This window comes from Pteropus medius, unplaced genomic scaffold (assembly GCF_902729225.1).
Source record: "Pteropus medius unplaced genomic scaffold, Ma_sr-lr_union100, whole genome shotgun sequence".
Taxonomy (NCBI): domain Eukaryota; kingdom Metazoa; phylum Chordata; class Mammalia; order Chiroptera; family Pteropodidae; genus Pteropus; species Pteropus medius.
Window position 1 is genome coordinate 27,956,409 of NW_024351730.1, and position 25,535 is coordinate 27,981,943.

The 25,535-nt window shown below is 34.7% G+C and overlaps 1 protein-coding gene and 1 pseudogene across 4 annotated transcripts in view; one reads left to right on the plus strand and one right to left on the minus strand.

The window, feature by feature from the left end:
• CFAP299 (cilia and flagella associated protein 299) overlaps positions 1–25,535 on the plus strand; it is a 528,622-nt gene that overhangs the window by 398,971 nt on the left and 104,116 nt on the right. The gene's annotated exons all lie outside the window — the stretch shown is intronic.
• Positions 10,286–10,465, minus strand: LOC120588680 (uncharacterized; annotated as a pseudogene).

A 25,535-nucleotide genomic window follows, 5' to 3' on the forward strand; every position in this document is an offset into this window, starting at 1 on the left:
ACGTTCCTGCTGCACAGGCTTTATTTTCATTTCCTTGACCCATTTGCAGAGAGTTGTTACTGATGGCCAGCTCGGCCTCCCTGTACACAGCACACCAATAATAAACAGAGGCCAGCTGACACCCAGAGACACCTGCAGAATACTCACAGTGCAGGATTGTTCATCCAAGGGGAAACATTTTGACTGGGGGTGGATGGGTAGCCATCCACTGGTTCACTACACACACACACACACACACACACACACACACACACACACACGCACACACACCCTGAAAGAAGTTTACCAAGGACCCTCCTGAGGGCCTGCTGGACTGCCAAGAGAGCTAATAGAAATGAACCACTGACTGTGGGGAGCAATGTGTGAAAAGGCCTCTGTATGCAGTCATCCCCTTGTATCCCAAGCGCTTGGACTTGCTGAAATTAATTTTGCAAAAGTTTGGTAGAAACTGCATGAAAGCCTTTGCACAAAGACTGTAAAGCATGAGCTTATTATTACAGTTTCTCAGGACCCAACTTCTTATCTAATCATAAATTACATATTTGCCAATGAAAATACTTTGTTGACACTCTGATCAAGCAGGTGCATTCAAGTAACCTGAAAAGCCTTCGTTAACATTTAAAAACTTTTCAGAACTGGGTTATTTTGGAATTGACAACAAAGGTCTTTTTTTCTTCCATGAATTCCAGCTGGAAATATTTTTCTAAATAATTCAGAAAATATGATTTGAGTTACTAATAGATCAATAGGAATATATATAAATAATATTTATCATGTTATGAAAGTATTTCAAATATATTTAAATACAATAATTAATATTTTTAAGGACTCTTATTTAAATATTCAATATACTTCATATTTTTTATTAATGATTATTCATAACAGAAATAAAGGAAAGCTGATTTTAATAATTGTATAGCTTCAAACACCTAAGATTCAATTCACTTATAATACTTTTGAAATGGACGAGATCTGTGAGAGCATAAGAATGGAAAAAATTGAAACCAAAGATGTAACAGCATAACCAAGGGCCACACAAGATGGGGACAGAGTTGCATGGAAACTAGACTTCAAACCTCTAATATAAAGGGCTCTTTCTAGAATATTGTGCAGCCTAACTTGTGCATATCTTCCTTCTGAATTTGTCAATGATACAGTAATCTTCCGTAAGAAAATTGAGTAAAAAATTGGGTACTGTCTCCAAAACTCTTTAGAGACTAGCATATTGAAACTTTTTGGTTTTGTCTCATTTTTTTCCTCATTAGTAAAGTGCATCTTTCTGATCGTCTTTAAAATCACTTACATCAAGTCTTAGGAATAGTCCAAACTATTCTTGGACAAGAGAGAACCAGCTGTGGTTTAAGCAGCAATGCAGCTGTAGAAAGTATGTGAGCAAGACCTGAAGCTGGAGAAAAGCCAATTTGCCTTAGAAAATTCCACCTGGACATACTTAGCACCTCCTCCCTGCCCTAACCCTAAACATATGCCCTTGGACTCCTCAGGGAAAGAAGTGGAACCTGGAGCAAGCGAGAGGCTTAGTCTTAGTTTGTGTCGGCGAGATTGTTCCAAGGCTCTTCTATTTCCTGCTGCACCTTAGTGTGGCTCTTCCCCTGCCCCCTACCTCTTTTCTTTGCTCCAATAGACAATCGATATTCAGTATGGCCAGTAGTCACTGCTATATATTAATAAATCAGAAACTATAGCATTCCCTCCATATTTTCTTATTGTTTTAATGAGAGAAATACAAGGGATATACTGGAGATCTCTTTTCATTGCATATAACCACAACAATTAAAATAGTAAATATATAGGTACATTGATTCATCTATTTAAAAAAAAATTGTGTTCATATTTTTCAGAATATTTGTTCTTAAATAGAGACACACAGCTCTACATCCAGCAGCTAATAAATAGCTGTTAAAGTTCCTGTAGAAGATTCAGAAACTGTATTATGCATTCATTCATTAATTCATCTATTCAATAAATATTAGTTACTATAGCTTACACTGACTGTATATATCTATCTTGTGCCTGCTAATAGGTTAAGTATTCTGCATAGATTGTATCCTTGAAGATTTGCAGAAGTGCATAAAATAGTATCATTATCCCCCTTTCCTAGGTAAGGAAAGTGAGGTTCAAAGAGGTTAAGTAACTTCTCCAAGGTTACCCAGCCAAGAAATTATAGAATCAATATTTGAATAGTCTCTTGCAAAAATACTAATTATAGGCCCGAGGCACCAAGGGTACAAGGGTTCACTATATACATATATAGTGAACCCTTGTACCCTTGTACACATATATACATACAATGGAATGTTATTATCCTTAAAAAGGAAAGAAAATCTGGCATATGCTACAACATGGATGAACCTCGAAGACACTATGCTAAGCCAGTCACAAAAAGACAAATGTGCTGATTTCTCTTACATGAATTATCTAAAATAGTGAAAATTATAGAGACAGAAAGTAGTATGGCGGTTTATATAGGCTGGAGTGAGGAGGGAATAAGGAATTATTGTTTAATGGGTATAGAGTTTCTATTTTGCAAGATGAAAAGAGTGTTGGAGATGAATGGTGGTGATGGTTGCACACCAATATGAATATACATAATACCACTGAATTGTACACTTAAAAATGGTTAAGATGGCAAATTTTAGGTTATATGTGTTTTACAATAAAAAGTTAAACAAAAATAAAAACACTAAAATAGTCATCTAGCTATCCCAGAATATATTTACTTTATTTTTACAGATTTTCATTAAATTTTTTTAAAAGGTTATAGGATTTTCAGTTGTCAAATAATGCATAGGACCATCTAGACCCCCATATCTCAGCAAGAAAAAAATAAATGAGTAATCAGAGTAAAATATGATGTGTATTATGAAGGGGACATGTCCATAGGGAAGGATAAGCTTCTGGAGGAAGGTAAAGAAGGCATGGAGTGATGGATATGTGTTTTGTACAGAGGGAACATATGTACATAGACCCAGAAGCAAAAGAGTCTAGCACATTCCAGGAATAAAAATTGTTCGGTATGGTTAGAAATTAAAGTATGGAGCTAGAGTATAGCAAGAGACAAGACTGGAGGCTTGGGCAGGAACAAGTATGATGAAGGTCTTATAAGTATGTTAACAATTTCAGACTTTATCTCAAGGTCAGAAGGAGTTGAGTAGGGATTGGCATGTTAGATGTCTCTAGCTGCAGCTAGAAGGGGCAAGCCTGAAAACAGGGAACTCAGCTAATTATAGTAATCCAAGCGAGAGATGATATTGGATTGGCTGGACTAGGCTAGTGGCAACAAGAATAGATACAAGTGGACAATACTTAAGCAAATTAAGAAATGGAAGAGTCAGAAAATGGTGACTACCTGTGGGAAGAGCAAGGTGTTAAGAATGATAATAAATAGCTGACTTTTTTAAAAGGCTCATTATGTTATCATTGGAGGGCGATCCAAATCTATCACTGACCCACTTGTGCCGAGGGGTCTCAGTTCTTTCCTCCTGTGCAGTAAAGAATTATAGATCAGCGAATTTATGAAAAGTAAGATTTAATAAAGAACATTTCAAGAGAAAAATTAGTCTATGCCAGAGAGGGCCGTAGCCCTGCAGAATTCAAGAATGGCACTTTATATTGGCCCTAGATGAGTGGTTACAGGGGCGGTGCTAAATGATTGGCACATGAGGTCTTTTGATTGACTTTTGGCTGTTATATAACATTTTGTCTACTGCGCATGAGGTTACCCAGAATTCAGTCTGTTATAATTAGATTAATAAACTTCCGGGCATATGTATGGTATAATGATGGTATAATAAGGCTAAGGTTAAGGAATGTCGGTATATGTACTAACTGCATGGGCACTTGTGGCCAGATAAAACCAGTGGTTAGTTTTGTGGTTTTTACTTCCTTGTATGTCAGGATGTAATGGTAATATTTAACCATAAAATTGGTGTTTTAGGGAGATCCTAAGGGAGGTCTCTGGGTTGGGCCTTCATTCCTCCATCACTCATGTCTACCTATCTGCCTAACAATTAAGCTGTAATGAACATAAGGGTGCATATATATTTTGAATTAGCATTTTGGATTTCTTCAGATAAATACCCAGAAGTAGAATTGCTGAGTCATTAGGTAGTTCTATTTTTAATTTTTTGAGTAACCTCTGTACTGTTTTTATAGTAGCTACACCAATTTGCAATCCCACCAACAGAGCAAGAGAGTTCCCTTTTCTCCACATCATCGCCAACACTTCATTGTTGATTTATTGATGATAGCCATTCTGACAGGTGTGAAGTGATATCTCACTGTGATTTTTATTTGAATTTGTCTGATGTTCAGTGGCATTGAGCATCTTTTCTTATGTCTATTGGCCATCCGTATGTCCTCTTTGGAGAAATGCCTATTCAAGCCCTCATCCCATTCTTATAAATTAAATTTATCAGGGTGATATCGGTTAATAAAACTATGTAGGCTTCAAGTGTACAATTCAATAATATGTCATATGTACATTGTATTGTGTGTTCACCACCCAAAGTTAAATTTCCATAATCACTATATATTTGACCCTCTTTAGCTTTACCGACCTCCCCACCTCCCCTTCTTTTCTCTGGTAACCACTAAACTGTTATCCGTGTCAATGAATCTCTGTTTGTCTTATTCATTTGTTGTTTTCAGTTTTTTATCTCACATATAAGTGAAATTATATGGTTCTCACCTTTTTCTGTCTGACTTATTTCGCTTAACATGACAATCTCAGATTTATGTTGTTGCAAATGGCAGTATTCATCTTTTCTTATCTGCCCATTTTTAATTGGATTGTTTACTTTTTGTTGTTATTGTTGAGTTTTATTAGTTCTTTATAAATTTTGTATATTAACGCTTATCAAATGTGTCATTGGAGAATATCTTCTCTCATTCAGTAGGTTGTCTTTTGATTTTGTTGATGGTTTCCTTTGCTGTGCAAAACCTTTTCAGTTTAATGTAGTCCCATTTGTTTATTTTTTTCTTTTGTTTCCCTTGCCCATGGAGTTATATCAGAAAAAAATAATACTAAGAGCAATATCAGAGAGTTTTTGCCTATGTTTTCTTCCAGAAGTCTTATGGTTTCAAGTCTTACATTTAAGTCTTTAATCTATTTTGAGTTTGTTCTTGTATATGATGGAAGAAGGTGGTCTAGTTTCATGTTTTTGCATGTATATGTCCAGTTTCCTCAACACCATATATTGAATAGACTGTCTTTACTCCATCGTATATATTCTTGCCTCCTCTGACATAGATTAAATGACCATATAGGTAAGGCTTTTTTCCTTGTCTCTATTCTGTTTCATTGATCTATATGTCTGTTTTTATTCTAGTATCATGTTGTTTGATTACGATAGCCTTTTAGTATAGTTTGATATCAGCATGATACTGCCAACTTTGTTCTTCTCGAGATTGCTGTGGCTATTCAGGGTGTTTTATGGTTCCATATAAATTTTAGGATTACTTATTTTAGTTCTGTGGAAAATGCCATTGGTATTTTGATAAGGATTAACAATAGCCAAGATATGGAAGTAATCTAAGTGTCCATCAATAGACAATTGGATAAAGAAGATGTGATACATATAAGCAGTGGAATATTACTTGGCCATAAAAAAGAATAAAATCTTGCCATTTGTGACAAGAATGGACCTGGAGGGTATTATGCTAAGTTAAATAAGTCAGACAAAGAAAGATAAATACCATGTGATCTCACTTATATGTAGAATCAAAAGTGTAAAATAAAGGAACAAACAAAACAAATAGACTCTTAGACATAGAGAACAAACTGATAGTTGCCAGGTGAGAAGATTGGGGCCCTGGGTGAAAAAGGTGAAGGGATTAAGAAGCACAAATTGGCAGTTACAACATAGCCATGAGGATGTAAAGCATGGGGAATGTAGTCAATAATATTTTAATAACTATGTATAGTACCAGGTGGGGTACTAGACTAATCAGGGGGATTACTTTGTAAATTGCATAAATATCTAACCACTATGCTGTACACCTAAAACTAATGTAAATAATATTAAGTGTGAACTGTAATTGAAAAATAATAAAAGATTTGCTGAAAGAAATTTAAGAAGACATACATAGTTGGAAAGATACTATGTGATAATTAAATAATTAAAAAGTTTATCTTGGCCCAGGGATTGCATTGAGTACTTTATATAAATCATTTAATTTGCACAGTAATCTACAAGATATTTAGGACAATGCTAGGTAACATGTCCAGTATTGCACGGATAGGAAATGGCAGAAATGAGGCTGTAATGAAGGACCCATGCTCATCTCCACTCCCGAAACAGTCTCTCTTCATCAGGGTAGGTGGCACAGCCGCTGACTGATGAAAAATGGGAGAGAATGTGTTGGGAAAGAGGGTCAAGATAGTGAAAGTATTTTTAAAACACTCTAATGGGATGGATGTTATCTATAGTTTATTAGTTTTATGACCTAAATATTGAAAGAACTTTTACTATTTCTCTTAAATAGGTCAACTATTAAAAGCATTTAATAATAAACAGTGAAAGGAAGTTAATTCTATTTACCAGTGTTTCTCAGCCTGGCTGTAAATCAGAATCACCTGTAGAATTTAAAAATTTTGGCCTGTCTGGATTTCACCCCATATAGTGAATATATGGAGAGATATCTGTACTTTTCTCAAATTTCTCAGAAATATCAGTGCTGCAAGCCACCATTATATACAGAAAGTGCTTTTCAAAATGGGAGAACAAGACTGCTGGCATTAGGAATTTGGAAGTCTGTACTTATTAAAATGCAAAGTCTAGGCCCCTTCTCATTCTTCTAAATCAGAATCTCTAGGAGTGTGGCCCAGGAACTGCATTTTAACTGGCTTCCCAAGCAACAGTTAAATGCAATAAATTTTTATAATTATTAGTGCATGGTATTTATCTGCACTCATATTATAATTTTATTTTTAATAATAAAAGCTACACCATTAGTCTTCCAAATGGGTGGCACTCATACTCTTCACTGACAACATACCATTTTAGCATCTAATAATTTTCTGTCCTTTCTTGTTAACTTTTTAAAAACATAATACTTCATTTCTCGTCATTCCCTAAATGGTCATTATTGTGTGAGAACTCAAATCCTTGAATCAACAGGGATTGCTACTCGTTAATTGTGTTCCAAACAATTTTGCATGTCACAACTATACCATGTCCACTAATAATAAATCTAGTCTTTGGCAGGGTTACCGGAGCTGTTTCTAAATAAGGCTTCCACAGAAAACATGTGCTCTATGTCAAAACAGTGAGCACAATCTGAACGGATTTTTACTCCTTTGATACTCCAAAATATGTGTTATTTAATGCTCATGGACTTTACTTCTACCTTGGAGCTGGCATCCCATGTGTATGTCAATTAGGGCTGTCATGTACAGTGATGCAGCGTGTGCACCGCACAACTCCAGGAGGTACCATCTGTATGTGGTCTGCGATGTGCAACGTGGTGCCAATTCTGGGAGTCAGTAATTATACCCTAAGGGAATTTTTAAGTTCTAAATTAAGGCTTGTTTTACTATTTCTTATTACATCACATTGGAAAACATGTCTATTACGTAAAATGGTACATTTACATTTGTTGATGAAAATAATGTAAAAGCTCATTGGTAAATAAAAGAAAAGCAAGATATGTATTCACCAAAGATAATATCATTGATAAAGAGTATATCAGCTTGTCACAAAAAATTTTCAAAATTATTAAATTTTAAGTAAATATAGTTCTGATTTTTATTTAATTTGGGTTTAATTTAAATGTTGAGTTAAGGTTGTTAATTTTAATCTTGACTGTTTAAGTAAATAAGTAGATGATTTTCGATTCATTTCCAAAGCAACAGTATTTGTTATCATAAAAGCCGAGATCCCACTTAGAGAGTGTGTTTTCTATTATAGAAATATCTGTTGTGACGATTAAGTAAATGTTTTCATCAGAGATTCCAATACAAATATTTCCACTTTACATTTACAGTGGAAGCAAGAAGATAGTATATTTCAAATGTTTTAAGAAATTTTACATAATTGTCACCATTTAGAAGTGTCTAGTTTAAAAAATTATAATTCTTAAAAAATAAAATTGGTTGTTTATATTTTTACTTTTGATTTGTTTTGCTTTTTTAATCTTCTAATCTTCTAAGTATAATAAAAGAGTATAAATGCAAAATATTTATAATTGGAAGAGAGTATTACATTTTAACTTTTGTGAATTTACAATAATTATGTTTTCTTAACCATACACTTTAACAATATTTTACTTTACTCAATTAGCATATGATTATGCAAAATAGATTTTGCAGTATTTACTGAACATAGTAACCAAAAGTAGGTCAAATATTTCAGATAATAAATTTCACAATTTATGTGCTCATTAACCACTTTTATAAAGTACTATCATTTTAATTTCAGAGTGTTGTAGTAAAGACAAATATATTAATGTTTTTGAACCTGAAAATATATTGAATACTGATAGTTAGAATCAACACTTGCTTATTTGGGAACTAAGAACCCATGAGACCTCCTAATACTCATCTAGTCCTCTCTAACTACCTGCTTTATTGTTACTTTATGACATTATCAACAGTTCTGTGAGGGGGGAAAGAAATATCATGTAGTAAATTTACTATGAGCCACACAATGTGTGAGGCACCTACTTTTATGAAATCAGAAGGGGAAGGAGAAGAGGCAAAACACAAATGAGACAATTTTGTTATCACTTGGCAGTTCTAATAAGCTTAATAAGGAAATACATGAAATTTTTGATTAAAAGTATGCTTGGGGATTTTTCCTCTATATTTTATACATCCATTCTGACTCTCCCCCAATAGATATGACTCCTTAATTGTTGGAAATATTTTAACGAAATAGAATTTCAAATGCAAGAAACCAGTGAAATCTACCCTGTATAGAAACCTGTCTACTAGAGTAAACCTGTTCTAACAAAGTATACCACTTTCTTTGAAGATATGAAATAAAATTTGGTCTCTTTAGCATTGACATCACTCCTACAATAATATGTAAGATAATTGCATTTTGACCTTCTCGATGAAATTAGGAATTAATTTTTGGCCCAGGCTAGCAGAAATCTGTCAGAGAACTTCTCAAATCAAGGCATATCACTGATTAGATGGAAGTATAAGTAGATCACAAGTAGATCCACAGGTAGAGAGGAGGAAAAAAGATAAAGTCCCTTTAGTCATTTCAGACAGGAAATAATTGCTGTTTGCTTACTGTATGTGCATCTATAGAAGCAGAATGCTCCATTTCTTGGTTTGTTTTTGTTTTTGTTTTGTGTTTACTTTTTTTCAAAGTGCATGGATATTCCCAGTTCATTCACATTACCTAGCATTCAATAAATATATACTGAATGGATAAAGTGGTGAGTATTTCTCAGGCTCACTTGTGATTAAAGGCACTAGGTGATGCTAAGTGAGACAGAAACATCCTGAGGAAGTGACCATGCACCAGGTGTGCAAGGAAGGCCATAGTCTCCTCATCAGCAAGTGCCTCCCTACCTCTTCTCTTGGTTGTTGTGAGGATTATTTGAGACACTAAGCTCTCAAGGAGAGAGTGCCTGGCACCAAGTAGCCCTTGATAATGGCTAGGATCATTATTTATTGTCAGTGCTGCAACTGACAATGTTCTCATAAGGCAAAGTGTTTCGAAAGCTCTTAATTTTAAGACTAGAAGAATTTTCGCTAAGAATGTTCGATCTGATTGTGCTACTTTTCTGCCAAACAGTTCAGTGGCTCCTTTATACTAGTTCCTGTTCGGGCTTTCTACGAGAGAGGAAGGAACACAAATACTCAGAATATAGGCGTAACAATTTTATTACCATTATATTAGACTAACAAATTATTACTAATTTTGGTGGTAGAATCACAGAGCAGACCTTATCAAATTTCACATATATCAGGAGCCGAACTTTGTAGAACATTTTGGATGAGCCCTGAGCTTGTCATTAGTACTCAAATGAAGGAGAGACACGAACCACTGGACAATGGACAGATACCTACAGAGAACAATTTCAGAGACCAGTGACAGACTCCAAATATCTCTCGTTTGGGGAATTTGTTTATTAGAACTAAAAATCTTTGTTCCTGTAGGTTCAAACTTTGTTTCCTTAAATTATAAAAATTTGATAGTTTTATATGCTGCCTTCCCACTTACTTACTACTTACTTTCCTTCACTGACAGTCGCCCCATCCAATCACTCATAGAGTTATGACAAGTTATGACTTAACTGTTTCTTAAGCAGTGCTTCCCAAATTTTAATGTACACATAAAAAACCTGGGGAATCTTGTCAAAATGCAAATTCTGTTTCAATAGATCTGGACATATTTTTTAATCTAAATACAACTGAGAATAGCACCCAGATTTAAACTGATAAGAACAGATACTACACTTGATCTTAGCCAAAAGGCCGAGAGACGATCACCACGGATTTTTTTTTAAAAAGATGATTACCAGCATCTGAGGAATCAACTATAGGGGGCTGAATGGTGGCTCCTGAAACATCAGGTCCTAATTCATGGAACCTGTGAATGTTATGTTATATTATAAAGTGTTTGTAAATATAATTCTATTAGGGTCTCGAAATGAAAAAATTGTCCTGATTATCCAGGCAGCTCATAAGTGCCATCACAAGTGTTAGACAGGAGGAGAATAGATACACACACAAAAGAAAACCGTATGAAGATGGAGGCAGAGATTGGATCGCAGCCACAAGCCAAGAAATGCAGCCGCAAGAAACTGGAAGAGATAAGAAACAGATTCTCCCTCTAGAGCCTCCAGAGGAAGTACAGACCTGCTAACACCTTATTTGGGACTTCCAGCCTCCAGAACTGAAGGAGAATAAACTTCTGCTACTTTAAGCCACGAAGACTGTTGTAATTTTCACAGCAGTTATATGAAACAAATGTACAAGCTTTAATTCTTTTTTTGAATAAAATATCCTTTATCCTTCAGTGGCATTAAGACTCATATCCTTTAGGAACTGAAAGAAATAGGTAAAAAGTCTGTTGTTTGATATCTTCATATTACTGCATGATATAACTTGCTCATTTTTCTCATTTTACTTTTCAACTTCAGATACACTTACATATTTAACATTGACATCAACATTTCTGTATCTCAACAACCGGGCCTATTTACTTAATTCATTAACTATTGCAATTTATTAATTGGATCAGCACTCTTGCACAATCCTATGTATAATTAATCATAGCATTTGATTCTTCCAAATAATCCCTGGTTGTAACAAATATTTGAATAACTCTTTCTAATATAAAAGTAAACTAAATTGTTTTCTACGCTCCTTATAACAAATTACAACAAAGTTAGAAGCTTAAGACAACACAATTTATTATCTTACAGTTCTGTAGGTCAGAAAGCTGACATGGGTCTTATCAGGCTAAAAGCAGTGTCAGCAGAGCTGAGACTCATGGAGGGAATCAATTTTCTTGCCTTTTCTAGCTTTCAGAGGTTGCCCACATTCCTTAGCTCATGGCCCCCATCTTCAATACTCAATGCAGGAATGTTGCATCTATCTGATCCTTCTTCAGTAGTTACGTCTCCCTCCTTGATCACAGCTGAGACAGGTTTTCCTCTTTTAAGAACCCTTGTGATTATATTGGGCTGATCCAGATAATCCAGGATAATTTCTTCATCTATGAATCCTTAACATTAATCAAAAATTTAGAGTCCTTGTGCCATGTGAGTTGACATATTTACAGGTGGATGTTTTTGGAGGACTATTTGTGGCTTTTCTAGTTCTACAACCTAATCTTTATGATGTAGGAAGTTTTCATATTTCATATTACTTTTAGAAAACAAAACAGTCCTTTTGATTTTCTATCTTAACTGTATTTTCTAAAGTCATTCAGTTTTTTAAAAAGTTCTTATTTAAAGTATTACACATCCAACTATTTTCCTTTTATAATGTTGCTAAATATAATTCTAGGCTTTTCAACTATTTTGAGAATCAATGTTAGGATAGTTTTTATACTGGAATTATTGTTTTTCCCAAATTAGGACTATATAATTTTTTAAACTATGGTCACCATACTGTACATTGCATCCCCAGAACGTGTTTATCTTACATCTGGAAGTTTGTACCCTTTGACCACCTTCACCCATTTTGCCCACTGTGTAACCCCCTGCCTCTGGCAACCACCAATCCGTTCTGTTTTTGACTTTGTTTTTTTAGGTTCCACATATAAGTGAGATCAGACAGTGTTGTCTTTCTCTGTCTGACTTATTTCACTTAGCATAATATCCTCAAGGTCCATCTGTGTTTGTCACAAATGGAAAGATGTCCTTTTTTTGTGGCCGAATAATCATAATCATATATATAACATTTTCTTTATCCACTCATCTATCAGTGGACACTTAGGCTGTTTCCATATCTTGACTTTTGTAAATAATGCTGCAGTGAACCTGGGAGTGCGAATGTCTTTTCAAGACAGTGATTTCATTTTCTTCAGATACAGGCCCAAAAGTAGAATTGCTGGATCATATTATACTTCTATTTTTAATTTTTTAAATTAACTCCATACTGTTTTCTATAGTGGCTGAACCAATTTACATTCCCACCAACAGTGCACGAGGGTTCCCTTTCTTCTGCACCCGTACCAATACTTATTATCTCTTGTCCTTTTCGTAATAGCCATTCTGTCTCATTGATGTTTTGATTTGCATTTCTCTGATGATTAGTGATGTTGAGCAGCTATTGACCAATTGTGTATCTTTGTGAAATGTATAGTCAGTTACTCGGCCTATTTTTTAAATGGATTTTTTTCTATTGCATAGTATCAGTGCTTTATATATTTTGAGTGTTAATCCCTTATCAGATATACGACTTGCAAATATTTTCTCCCATTCCATAGGCTGCCTTTTCATTTTGTTGATGGTTTCCTTTGCTGTACAGGAGCTTTTTAGTTTGATGTAGTCCCACTTGTGTATTTTTGCTTTTAGACTCAAATCCAAAAATATCATTGCCCAGATGAAAGTCAAGGAGTTTACCACCCATATGTTTTCTTCTATAAGATTATGATTTCAGATCTTACATTCAAGTCTTTAATCTATTTTGAGTTTATTTTTGTGTGTGATATAAGATAGGGGTCCAGTTTCATTCTTTTGCATGTGGCTGACCAATTATGGGAGACACATTGCATATTCTTGGCTCCTATGCCGTAAATTAATTGACCATATATGCGTGGGTTTATTTCTGGAGTTCCTATTCTGTTCTATTTGTCTATGTGTCTGTTTTTACACCAATACCATACTGTTTTGATTACTATATTTTTGTGTTATAGTTTGAAATCAAGAAGTGTAATGCCTCCAGCTTTGTTTTTTTTCTCAAGATTGCTTCGACTATTTGGGGTCTTTTGTGGCTTCATACAAATTTTAGGATCATTTTTTCCAATTTCTATGAAAAATGACTGGAATTTTAATAAAGATTGCATTGAATCTGTAGATTGCTTTGAATAGTATGGACAAATTAATAGTATTTTTTTTTAATCTATGAGCACAAAATATTTTTCAGTCTTTCTGTGTCTTCAGTTTCTTTCATCAATGTCTTATAGTTTTTAGTGTAAAGATCTTTCACCTCTTTTGTTAAATATATTCCTAGGTATTTTATTCTCTTTCATGCAATTGTAATTTGGATTATTTATTTAAGTTCCATTTCTTATAGTGCATTGTATGGTACATATAATATTTAATGGTACTATTTTTTTCCCCCTTTTTAATTTCCTCCTCCTCCACTTCCACCCCTGACCCATGGATGTTGCCATTTCCCCTTAAGAACTGGATCTCTGAAGACGGGGCATCCCCTCCCACACGTGCACTTGCAGCCTGCACCCGGGGCCTAGGGCACCCGAGGCCTGGCGCACCCAGGGCCTGGCAACCCTGGCACATGGTCTGTGGCTCCACCAGGGGCATGAATCCAGGACCTTCTGCATGCAAAGCAGATGCGCTAATCACTACACTATGGAGCCACCCCCTAATAGTACTATTTAAAAATATTGTTTACTAACTTGTTAGATGATCTCTTTTGAGATGAATGATAAGAATTAGCATATTTTTAAAAATTAGCAAGCTGAGATAGAGAGTTTGGTTTCATCAGTGCCTATTTTAAGAGGGGAAAAAAAGCTAAAATTAAAGGTAGCAAATATTTTACCTGTAATTCTTTTTGTACTTCTTTAAATTTCTTTTTTACCAAGTTATTAATTTTTCTTATTTTTAACATATTGACTGTATGTATGCCTAAACATTAGAGGAAATTAGCAGACTCTCATCTGCTAATGTTTTTTAGCCATGTTGACACTTCTTCCTGTCTCAAACTCACAAATATATCAAAACCCATTAAATTTCTATCTTCCAATAAGTTTATCCTGATCCTCACAACCCACAATGATATGGTTCCTCTTCCAAAGACTTAAATTGCTTATTTGGTGTATCGTTCATCTGGTACATGTAAGCCACCTTGAATTATTCACTGCTTTTTATAGAGATAAACATTTCTTCCAAATGAATTGTGAACTACTTAGTGGCAAATGAAATACATTATGTTTCTTCCTACTTCTTTTGTACTTATACTATTCTACCCATTATAGGTAACTGGAGCACATTTGTTGATTGGTCAACAGTACCACATCCTCATTCTCATATTATCAGCATCATCAATAAGCATTTATTGAGAAAATGACAAGTCATAATTTAGAATAGCAAAAATGTCCTCAAAAAATGCTTAACACGTATTCTTCTTGTATTATATGTAGGAAAGAAAATATTGTCTCTTGTGCTGATGAATTCATGGGCCAGTTATGAGCACAAAAAGGCTGTGTGATATAATGGAAATTTAAGGGACTGAAAAAATCAGATCTGTCTTACACTCCTTCAGGCCTTCACTAGCATGCTAACTCTAAGCAGGCCAAGTCATCTCATCCATTGCTCTATTTCCTCATCTGCAAAATTGCCACTATAGTAGTTTATTTCCTACATATACCTTTGGTCTATACTGTGGGTAAATAGGAAACTAGAAGATAATTCACTTTACAAAGGTGAATTCCTTATAAAAGCTAAATTATTGTTCATGGTCACCTAATATAGATGAACTATTATTGTTGTCCACATTCTGCAGATGACAAAACTGCCTTATAGGATTGTTTTGAGTTGCAAATGAGATAATTTTTGTGAAAACGCTTATGCAAAGGCTTATTGTTTTTAGGTGTTTAACTCAGGAAAATTGAAAATATTCATCTATTAATCTATTTGCTTTGTTGATGTTAATAAGTATATTTTCATGAAAAATTTGCAAATTTGACATTTCAGATTTGACTGATCCACATTCATATTGGTGTTTCTCTTAATTGAAATATGTAACTTGAACCCAATGGTGTATGTTTCGCTCTAATTTTCATTAATTAGTAAGGCATAGCATTAACTACTTCTATAGCCATGTCTATCAAAAGTGTTTACCATTTTGATGGGCTTTAAAATGCTTCAACAAATCATACAGGCAGAAAGGACTTGAATGACTTAGTATTTTAAATTGACGTCAGTATAAGTAGACAAGTTGGTGTTTTGTCTTAAAGATAAATGCTACTGGGTTATTTGGACATAATTATCATGATTAGGAACAAAAGTATTTTAAATGGACAGATAACAAAGATAAACACACATTTATTATATTTTTAATCTTGAGATCACAATTTTATATTTGCACATTACCCTTAAACCACATCCTGCATGTTTTGGATTTCAGAGAGTTTAGGATTAAGGGAAGTTCTTTTTATCTAGTGCTTATTCTCAGAGTTTGTTTTGATAATTTTTTTCCTAGCATGGTACATAAGAGTTTTGAGTTCTTTAAAGATCCTCTAGACTTATGACCAAAGGAAGACGAAGATTAAGATGATCTTATTTTTATTTAATATTTATTAAGCACACAAGTTATTCCAGAATTTTTGAAAAATGCCAGATGAAAACAGCCTCAAAAATGTGTTTTCCTCTTAGATTTTTAGATTCAGATATCTAATCAGTTCTGCCACCTTCCTTTAACAGATGAAGAAATTGAGTCACAAAGAGCTTAAGTTGTTTATCTCTGGTCATATAGCTAATTGCAGAAGTGGGCAGAGACCCTGATGTTTTTATTCCCACTAGTCTAGACTCTTTCCACTATACCAAACTGTCACTCATGACAACTAAATGTTTCCAAGAAGGATAAATATGTAGTTATACATAAGAATGTAGGAATATTGAGGGCAGGGATAATGTCTTATTCGACCACACAATAATAATAAACACCTTATAAATATATGCTGAATAATTGAGCTACTAACTGGTGCTAATTTCACTCTATAACAGTCCAGCATCTCTGACTGAGATAAGCATCTTAATTGAAGCCTTGCTATTCAATTAGCCTCAATTTTGTGGTCTCACTGGTAATAAAGGTCATAAACTCCTTCTATCTAGGAGGAAATAACAAGCACTGGTCTTGAAAATCCTAATGTTCCAAGGAGCCATGTGCAAATATTATTTTACAGCTCCTTAGTCTGATGTTCTAACATAGTCCCTGACTTTATTGTTAGGCTGCCTAGAGGAGCAGACAACGCACAAAGGCTCAGCAATTTCTACCACGATAGAGTCCTTTAGCAAGATTTTAGAAACCAAGTAAGTAATTGAAAATTTTCAAAATCACACAAGGTAATATAAGTTATATCTAAGAAAGTATTATGATTATATTTTGATCTAAATCTAAAAAAATTATGTTTGATCCTCAGACAACTAAAACTTGTGTGACAGCATCCTTCTCCAACAGGAAGGACCCTAAAACGATAATCCAGGCAAATGGGTACTCTCTTTTAAAATGAGGTTTTTGTCCCAAATCCCGAAGTAGATCCACGATGAGCTAAGCGAAGCTACATGAAGGGTTCCTTTTTCTACCAGATTTTGTCCAAAGTGATCAAAGACACTTGAAATAGATTGAGAGGCCTTCTTGTGTCCTTTTCACCCACGCCTTCTAAGTCTTTCTTTACTAGTCTAATAAGAAAGTCTTGGCAAGAAAACAAGCCAGAATTTCTTTCTAAGGCCAAAAGAAAACTAGTCTAATTTATTCGCCCCAGTTTTAGTGTCTAAACAAGGAAAGGAGACTGCATGCCCCCAGCACCTCTGCTAAGTGCACATCCTAGAGCCTGTACCATCACTTCTGGGAGGTGTATAAGGCAAATGACTACTGGAAGACTTTGTCCAGATCTTCCTCTTGACAGAAACAACACATTACATATAGATGAGATGAGGATGTAGCATGTTGTTGGACCATTCCTGTGTTTCTGAGTTCTAATCCTGCCTCAAACAAATTAGGCTTCTAATTCCAGTTCTGTCACGTATAGCTGTAACTTTGGAAAATGACTTCTCTCAAGACATAGTTTTCTAATCAATAAAATAGAGGTGATAAGTGTGCTTGCTTAGTAAGTTCATTGTGAGTGTTAGATAAAGTAATGCATGTACAGTGTTTATCACATTGCATGACCCAGTTTGATCATTCAATAAATATTAGATATTAATTATAATAGCTGAAGTGTGGGTGTGAACTTAAATGGAATGTGAGAAGAGCAGGCCTTTCAGCCAGCTATAATCTTAGGCTTAGGGTTACCTTGGGCATCTAAATATGGTTGTCCTTTCATATGATTCAACCAAAGTCCTTAGGCTGTGATACTAGGTGTTACCAACAAAACCTCCAAGTAGTCATGCATGTTCACTAGTCTTAAGTTTTCATTTCCTTCAGACTTTACAGGAGTGAGTAGTGGATAAGGTTTAAGAGTCTGGGGTATTCTTGCTAAATCCAATCTTACTACCATTTCTTTCACCATAATGTAAGTTAAATGCCAACATACTGCCTAAAACATGAATAAATAGAATTTATGTCTGTTGTACTCAGATTGATTGCAGCAGTTTTCTAATCCTGAAGAATTAGTGCAAAATCATCTTCACCCTATTTGTACACCTCAGTCATCTCTTCTGTTCTATCTTCCATTCTTATCACAGCACACTGTCTTTTGCAGAAGACTTTTCAAATTTTCCAGTGATGTCTTTAAATTAAAAATCTGACCATGGTACTCCTGCATAAAACTACTTAATGACTTCCTCTTGTATTTAACTCAAATTGAAAGCCATTCTTAAAGCCCATTTGAATCCTACCTAATCCCAAAATTTATCTCATGTCATCCCTTCCTATCCCCTTCTCTGTTCTCACTATACTCAGCCATATAGACCTTCTTTCTGTTTCTGGAAAAACCAAGCTATTTCCTATATGAGTGCTGTTGCACTTGCTGTTACATTTGCCTGTAATGTTCGTCCTTTCCACCTTCCCATTGCCTTCTCATTATTCAAGTTGCAATTAAAACCTTTCCTTTTCAGAGAGGCCTGATTTAACTTTCCTATCTAGTAGCTAGACCCTCTCCAATTATTGACAACTTTATTGTTCTCACAGCATAATATTTCTATCTGCATTTATTTGTTTCCATATTTATGATTCCTCTTTCTCCACTGAAAAGCAATCTATTGAGAGCAGGGACATTATCTTATTCATTTATCATCAGTGTCTAGAATAGTGACTTGCTCATGGACTCTCAATAAATATTCATTAAATGTAAGAATGAATGAATGGCCTGAAATCTTCCTTTAATAGAGAGCTGGTCTCCACCTACCCCCCTTTCCATATCTCTGAAATTTATTCAGCACTGAATAAAATGTTTAGGACTTTTGCTACCTTTATAGCAGTGATAGAATCCTGGCTCTACCTTTTAACTCTCCACATGGTCACCCTGAATTTTATTTTTCAGATAATATTACACAGTCTTCACTTGTTCATTTGCTCAGTGATTGCTGAGTGGGTGGGGCACCATCACCTCTTTTTTTGAGTAGTGAGGGAGAGATGGGATACTTATTAAACCCTTGGATAGACCCTAGATTTTCCCCTAGAAGGGACTCACTTCCAGGTGGTGTTACTTGAGAATGTCTGGTCCCAGAAAACACAAAGTCATCTCTAAATTCTTTGAGTATTTTCATATGCCATTTTCATATGCCAATTCCAAACTACAACTGTTTCTTTTTTTCACATTGCTTTATCTGTACTTCTTTATTTGTGCACTGCTATGCCATTCCTCATAACGGTATTTATTCTTTCCCAGTCTTATTTGCTTTTCCTATACAATCCCTCAATACAATCTCCACAATAACTTAAGCAAAAGTATATGGCAATTAACAAGAATTTCTATCATGCCTAATTTCCTTAATTCAATTAGCCATTCATTTATTCATTCACCAAATATTTATTGAGTGCCCAGTATGTTTCCTATACTGTTCAAACCCTGGGAATATACTAGTAAACAGAATAAAGTCTCTGCCCTCAAGTAGTATACATTCCAGTAGGTGTTGACAGCAATAAATAAATTAAAATATATTTATTGTATGCATTATGTTATATGTATTATAAACATCCATATTGAGATATAAAATATATCTATTTTGAGTGTCCATTTTTATTCTTGAAACTTAAAATTTTATTATATTGTAAAGTAGACATCACATGTATGAATTTTGCATGATATTCTTAAATGATGATATACTCAATATCTTGTGGTTTATTCAGTAGTTATTGAAGTAAACATGCTTCTATGTGTCCACATAAACATTGGCAAGTTGTAACAAAAAAAAGTTCAACATGTCCCATCATTTTTGATTTGAGAGTTTTCTTATAAAATGTGGACTAACTTGAACAAGCAAGTAATATGCTGATACCTCTTGAGAACATCACAGTTCTCCTCCCATCATGCCTCTCCTTGACCTCAAAAAACCACAGGTCATTTGTAAATTTATGTGTTGATATTATTTTAACAGTCTTTTTTCCTAAACCTAAACATTTTAAAGTTCTATTTAAGGCTACAAGAAAATAGTTACTTACTTTGATCTTTACCCTAATTAGATTACAAGGTTTTAAATTTTACCCCAGCGACTACAATAAGGAGTTTGATATTTTATCTATAGGTTAACAAAAAGAAAAGATGCCCTAAACTCAAGTATAAACCCTAAGTGATTAAGTAAGGAAAATGAAATAACAATTTGAGTTATTCCTTTGGACCATGGACAATCTCGTAATGAAGGGGAAGTACGGCAGTGTTCATTTTCATAACCCTGCATGTTCCTATTTATAGCGTTAAGGACATCTTCCTAGAGAATGTGTTTATTATCATAACAGCAATTTGCCACTGATTTAAGACATTCTTCCATGTTTGCATATGAGTATATTGGAGGGAGTAAAGACTTGAGTTAGTAAACCTTCTTCAAAGCACCAACTCAGCCACTAACTAGCTGTAGGTCTTTGGGTAAAATTTAATGTTTTTATTATGTGATTCAAAAAATGGAAATAGAAATGCCTAACTTACTTAGCAGAAATACAAGTAAAGCCTCTGTCACATGGAAGATTATTGATAAATTGTGACCGTTATACTTCTCACCATCAAGCATGCAGATAACTCATGCCCATTTCAAGGCTACCATATGGGAAATGGGTAGAAGATATTTATTCTATTTTATTTTGTTCATTTATGCATTCAATTAATAAACATTATTGCCTGTCTTCTCTTCTCTGAGCATGAGGCTTGAGTGTGGAGGAACTAAGATAAATGACAGCTTCTCTGATCACAAGCAGCTCACCCTGTGATAGGAGGACAAAGCAGTCAAGAGACCAAAAGATACAGTGTGCTAGAAGAGCTAAGGAATGGCTTCTGTTGGGACACTGCATGGACAGATGGAGATTGGCCCACAAAACCCTCCAAGAAAATGAATTTCAAAGGATAAGAGGAAATGCTCAGAAAGTAAAGGAGCAGAATTCATTCCAGATTTCCAGATTGAGAGGTTGTCTGTCTTCTTCACTAGACTGTGAACTCCATGAGGTCAGGGTCTTAATTTGTTCAGTATGAGACCTCTAGTACCTAGGACAGCATCCAGTACATACTAGTCTCTCATTAAGTATATTTGAATGAGCCCCTTTAAAGCGCAGTATGATTTATTCCATTCAGAAACTTATATTAAAAGATATAGATGAGTTTCTTAAACTCAGAATGGTATGGAGACAATGAAAGGATTTTTTGATGTTGACAGAATCCAGTCCATAAGAGAACAAAATTCATATTCAGTGAATTATAAAGCCTATATAATCAATTCAGATATCATTTTCTAGTTTCTTCTCACTAAGGAAGTAGTTTCAATGCATAATTAGTCTTGTTAATTGATGAGACTCTATTCTGGTTTGGTCATATTCTTTATTATATGTCCTAAGGTGCTATTATCCCACTGGGATGACTACATTCTCTCAGCCTCTCTTATTTCTGACTTTTTCAGTCTTTGCTTGTGCCTGAAGCCCTTTGATCTAAACTGATACACAAAGTTCTGAGTGCCTGTTTACCTGCTAATGAGAACGCTTGTGCAGTGTCACAGTCATTTCCTGTTAGGTTCCACGATCATCTCTTATTCTCCTCATCAATTATATTCTCCCTGCAAGATGGCTGTCTCATTAATGTTGATGGTGAAAAGGAAATAAAAATCTCTTTGTTCACAAGAATCACTTTGTTTCTGGAATATGAACTGAAAACAGAACCTCCCTTCCTTCCTGCCACTCCACATGCATAGCGTAGTAGAAAGAATCATAGGCTTTGTAGCCAGATACTTTGGTGCAAATGCCAGCATTATCATTAACTACTCCTGTGCCTTTGTTTTACCGTTTCAGATCCTTTTCCTTCCTTTTCCACCCTACTCTCTACCCAGGAAGGCTGCTTCTATGAGAGTACATGCATGGTATCAGGTCTCTGATCCTAGTTAGATTTATCTAATATGAGGCTCCAGCAGGAAGATATTTATTTCCTTGGGCCTCCTTCTGGGGGATACCTACAGCTATCTACGTACCTTGACATAAAGGTCTTTCCTCTTCTCCTGGATGATCTAAGTCAATATATTTCTATCTCCTTTTTCGGATTCCGATAAACTCTCCTGCTTGGGGGATTAAAGGGAGGCTAGTGTCAGGAATGGTGTCAGTTTCAATACCAGTATCCCTGGCTTCATGCAGTATTCCTTGTGGTGATCCCACATGCCATCCATTAATCCCTGTGTAAATAAACAGATGTTGCCAATGTTTTCTGTTGGAACTGACCAACATACAACATGAGCCCAGGCCCTAGCACCTCCCTCTTCAGTTTTCTTATCTATTAAATAGGGTTAATAATGATACCTATGTCATGGAATTTGTGTTAGGATTAAATGAGAGAAAATCGTGGCACATAGTAAATATTCATTAAAAGTTATGGACAGAAGAAAGCAGGGTTGGTGGGCTTGGAGAATGAGGTGTAGGGTTAAAGAAGTACAAATTAATAGTTGATGGGTGGTCATGGGAATGGGAAGCATGGACTAGGGAATGCAGTTAGTATTAATAATTAATATATTGGCTAGGTGGAAAACCAGAGGAGAGAAGGAACAATTAAGGAGATCGTTTTATAAACTATATAAATGTCTAACCAATGTACTGTATACTTGAAACTAATTTAAAAAAATAAATTTTTTAAAAGTTAGCATTTGGCACTATTATTCTGATGTATGGTTATACTTTCTGAGAAGCATGATTAAATAAATAGCACCCCCGGCAGATTATCTTGTTGGACTTTGTTTAATCACCGCAGTTCCAAAACCATGTTGGTTACACATCTGCCTGGAACCAAGAGCCAAGAAAGAGAATAAAGATACAAAGTTAGATAAAGATACAGTATCCAGCTTGCAAGGACCTCAAACACCGCAACTTAAAGTACTAAGTACAAAAATAGAAATATCCCAAAGACTGTTCAGCTAAGAAGCAGAGGAAATTTCCAAGATGGTGATGTAGAGAATTCCCAAAAATGACAATTCTGGTGAAAGCCTAGAAAGAGTTAAGTACAAGTAAAAGAAGATAGTTATCTTTTATAGCTATGTCCCTAAGAAAAATAAAAACTGACAGATTATGAATGCACTGAGAAAGTAGTGATTTTTGTAATGCATTAGTGATATATACATAGAAAACTGAGGGGAGTGGAAAGCCAAGGCAATTAACCTCTTATAAAATAAAAAGTTGTTGGACAAAGAAAATGTCATCATAGCTAAGGGAATAAATACTTTGACCTGTATGACTATGGCTCAGCTGTGGCTAATGTTTAAATGGCACTAAAATTGTAATCACTGTATAATCACTTAACCTAAAACTATGATATTGCTCTATTGGGGGAATGGGAAGAAGAAAAGTTAAAACGAATTTTTTTAAATTAAAAGTTAAAAAGTTAAGAAATCTCTGTATCGATGTTATTTAGAAATAGTTGAGTCAAATGAGGTTCTTCTGAGGAACAGGTATCACAGGGAGGAGTAAAGGAGGTAAAACTATATTTCTTGATAAGCTTTGAGGTAGTATTTGAGTCTTATAAAACGTGAATGAATATTGAATACAAATAAATAGTAAATATGAGCCTAAACATAAACACCTTGCACAAAAGGAGTTACCTAAAGGGAAGAGATAAGAGTGGACCCTGGAATGGTAGTTTAGCAAAGATAATTGACAATCTAGAATACTAAAGAAGGTGTACTTCAGAACTCCAAGTAACTAAGAAAATATATATTCAGATTCTATTTTAGAAAAGAAATCCAGGGATACTTTTGAAGATGGCTGGAGTGAATGAATGGTGTCTAGGAAAGTAGTTATGATACTTCAGCAGAGAAATAATGAGTTTTGAAATAAGATGTTGGCAATGTTCATAGAAAGCAAAGGTGGGGTTTGTGATAGATCTTAATCCACAGGATTTGGTGATTGATTAGATGTGAGAAATAAAAGAGAAATCAAAGTTAATACCGAGGCTTCTGCATTTCTATGGTGAAGTTATTTGCATTTATAGGAAGCAGAATTAAAAGTGGATTTACAGAATGATGATATGATTTTGCAAACCAAGATGCTGGATTATATCCAGTATGACATACAGTGTTGAAATTCAGGGAAACCTCAAGGCCAGAGCCAAATATTTTCAGAAAAATTATCCATATGAGTCTGAAGTTCATGAAAAAGTAAGAACTGATACTTAAAGCCATGATTTAAATAAGATCAACTAGTGAGTGAATATAGGTAGAGAAGAGATGAGGATGGAGCCATGGAGAACTCCAAAATCTGAGATCAAAAAGAATAAAATACCCAGTGAGACAAGATTAGTGAAGCAGAAAAAAATCTTGGAAATATGTGAGGTCAAATGAAGCCAGATGAAAAAACCATTTCAAGAAAGAGGAAGTTGAACTATTTATTTATTTATTTATTTGCTTGTTTATTTTCAATTAGGGTTGACGTTCAATATTATTTTATATTATTTTCAGGTTAACAGCATAGTGGTTAGACATTTACATAATTAATGAAGTGATTCCTCCAATTATTCTAGTACCCACCTGGCACCGTACATAGTTATTACCATGTTATTGACTATATTCCCCATGCTTTACTTTGCATCCCCATAACTATTTTGTAATTGCCAATTTATACTTCTTAATACCTTCACCTTTTTCACCCAGGACCTGAACCCTCCTCCCATCTGGCAACCATCAGTTTGTTCTCTATATCTAAGAATCTGTTTGTTTTGTTTGTTCATTTATTTTGTTCTTTAGATTCCACAGGTAAGTGAGATCACATGGTATTTATCTTTCTCTGTCTGACTCATTTAACTTAGCATAATACCCTCCAGGTCCATTCTTGTCACAAAAGGCAAGATTTCATTATTTTTTATGGCCAAGTAAAATTCCATTGTATATATGTACCACCTCTTCTTTAGCCAATCGTCTATTAATGGGTACTTAGATTGCTTCCATATCTTGGCTATTGTGAATACTGCTGCTGTAAACACAGGGGTGCCTATACCTTTTCAAATTAGTGTTTTGGATTAATACCCAGAAGTGAAATTGCTGGGTCATAAGGCAGTTCTATTTTTAATTTTTTCAGGATTCCCATACTGTTTTTCATAGTGGCTGCACCAATTTGCAATCTCACCAACAGTGCACAAAGTTTCCTTTTTCTCCACATCCTCACCAACACTTGTTTGTCGATTTATTGATGATAGCCGTTTTAACAGGTGTGAGGTGATGTATCTCATTGTGGTTTTAATTTCTATTTCTCTGATGGTTAGTGACATTGAGCATTTTTTCATATGTCTATTGGCCATCTGTATGTCCTCTTTGGAGAAATGTTTATTCATATTCTCTGCCCATTTTTTAATTGGATTGTTTGTGGAGCTTTTTTTGGTATTGGGTTGTATGAGTTCTTTATATAAAGTTCTTTATAAATGATTTCTTATCAGACAGATCCTGGCAAATATCTTTTCCCATTCAGTAGGTTGTCTTTTCATTTTGAGTTTCCTTTGCTGTGCAAAACCTTTTAGTTTAATGTAGTCCCATTTGTT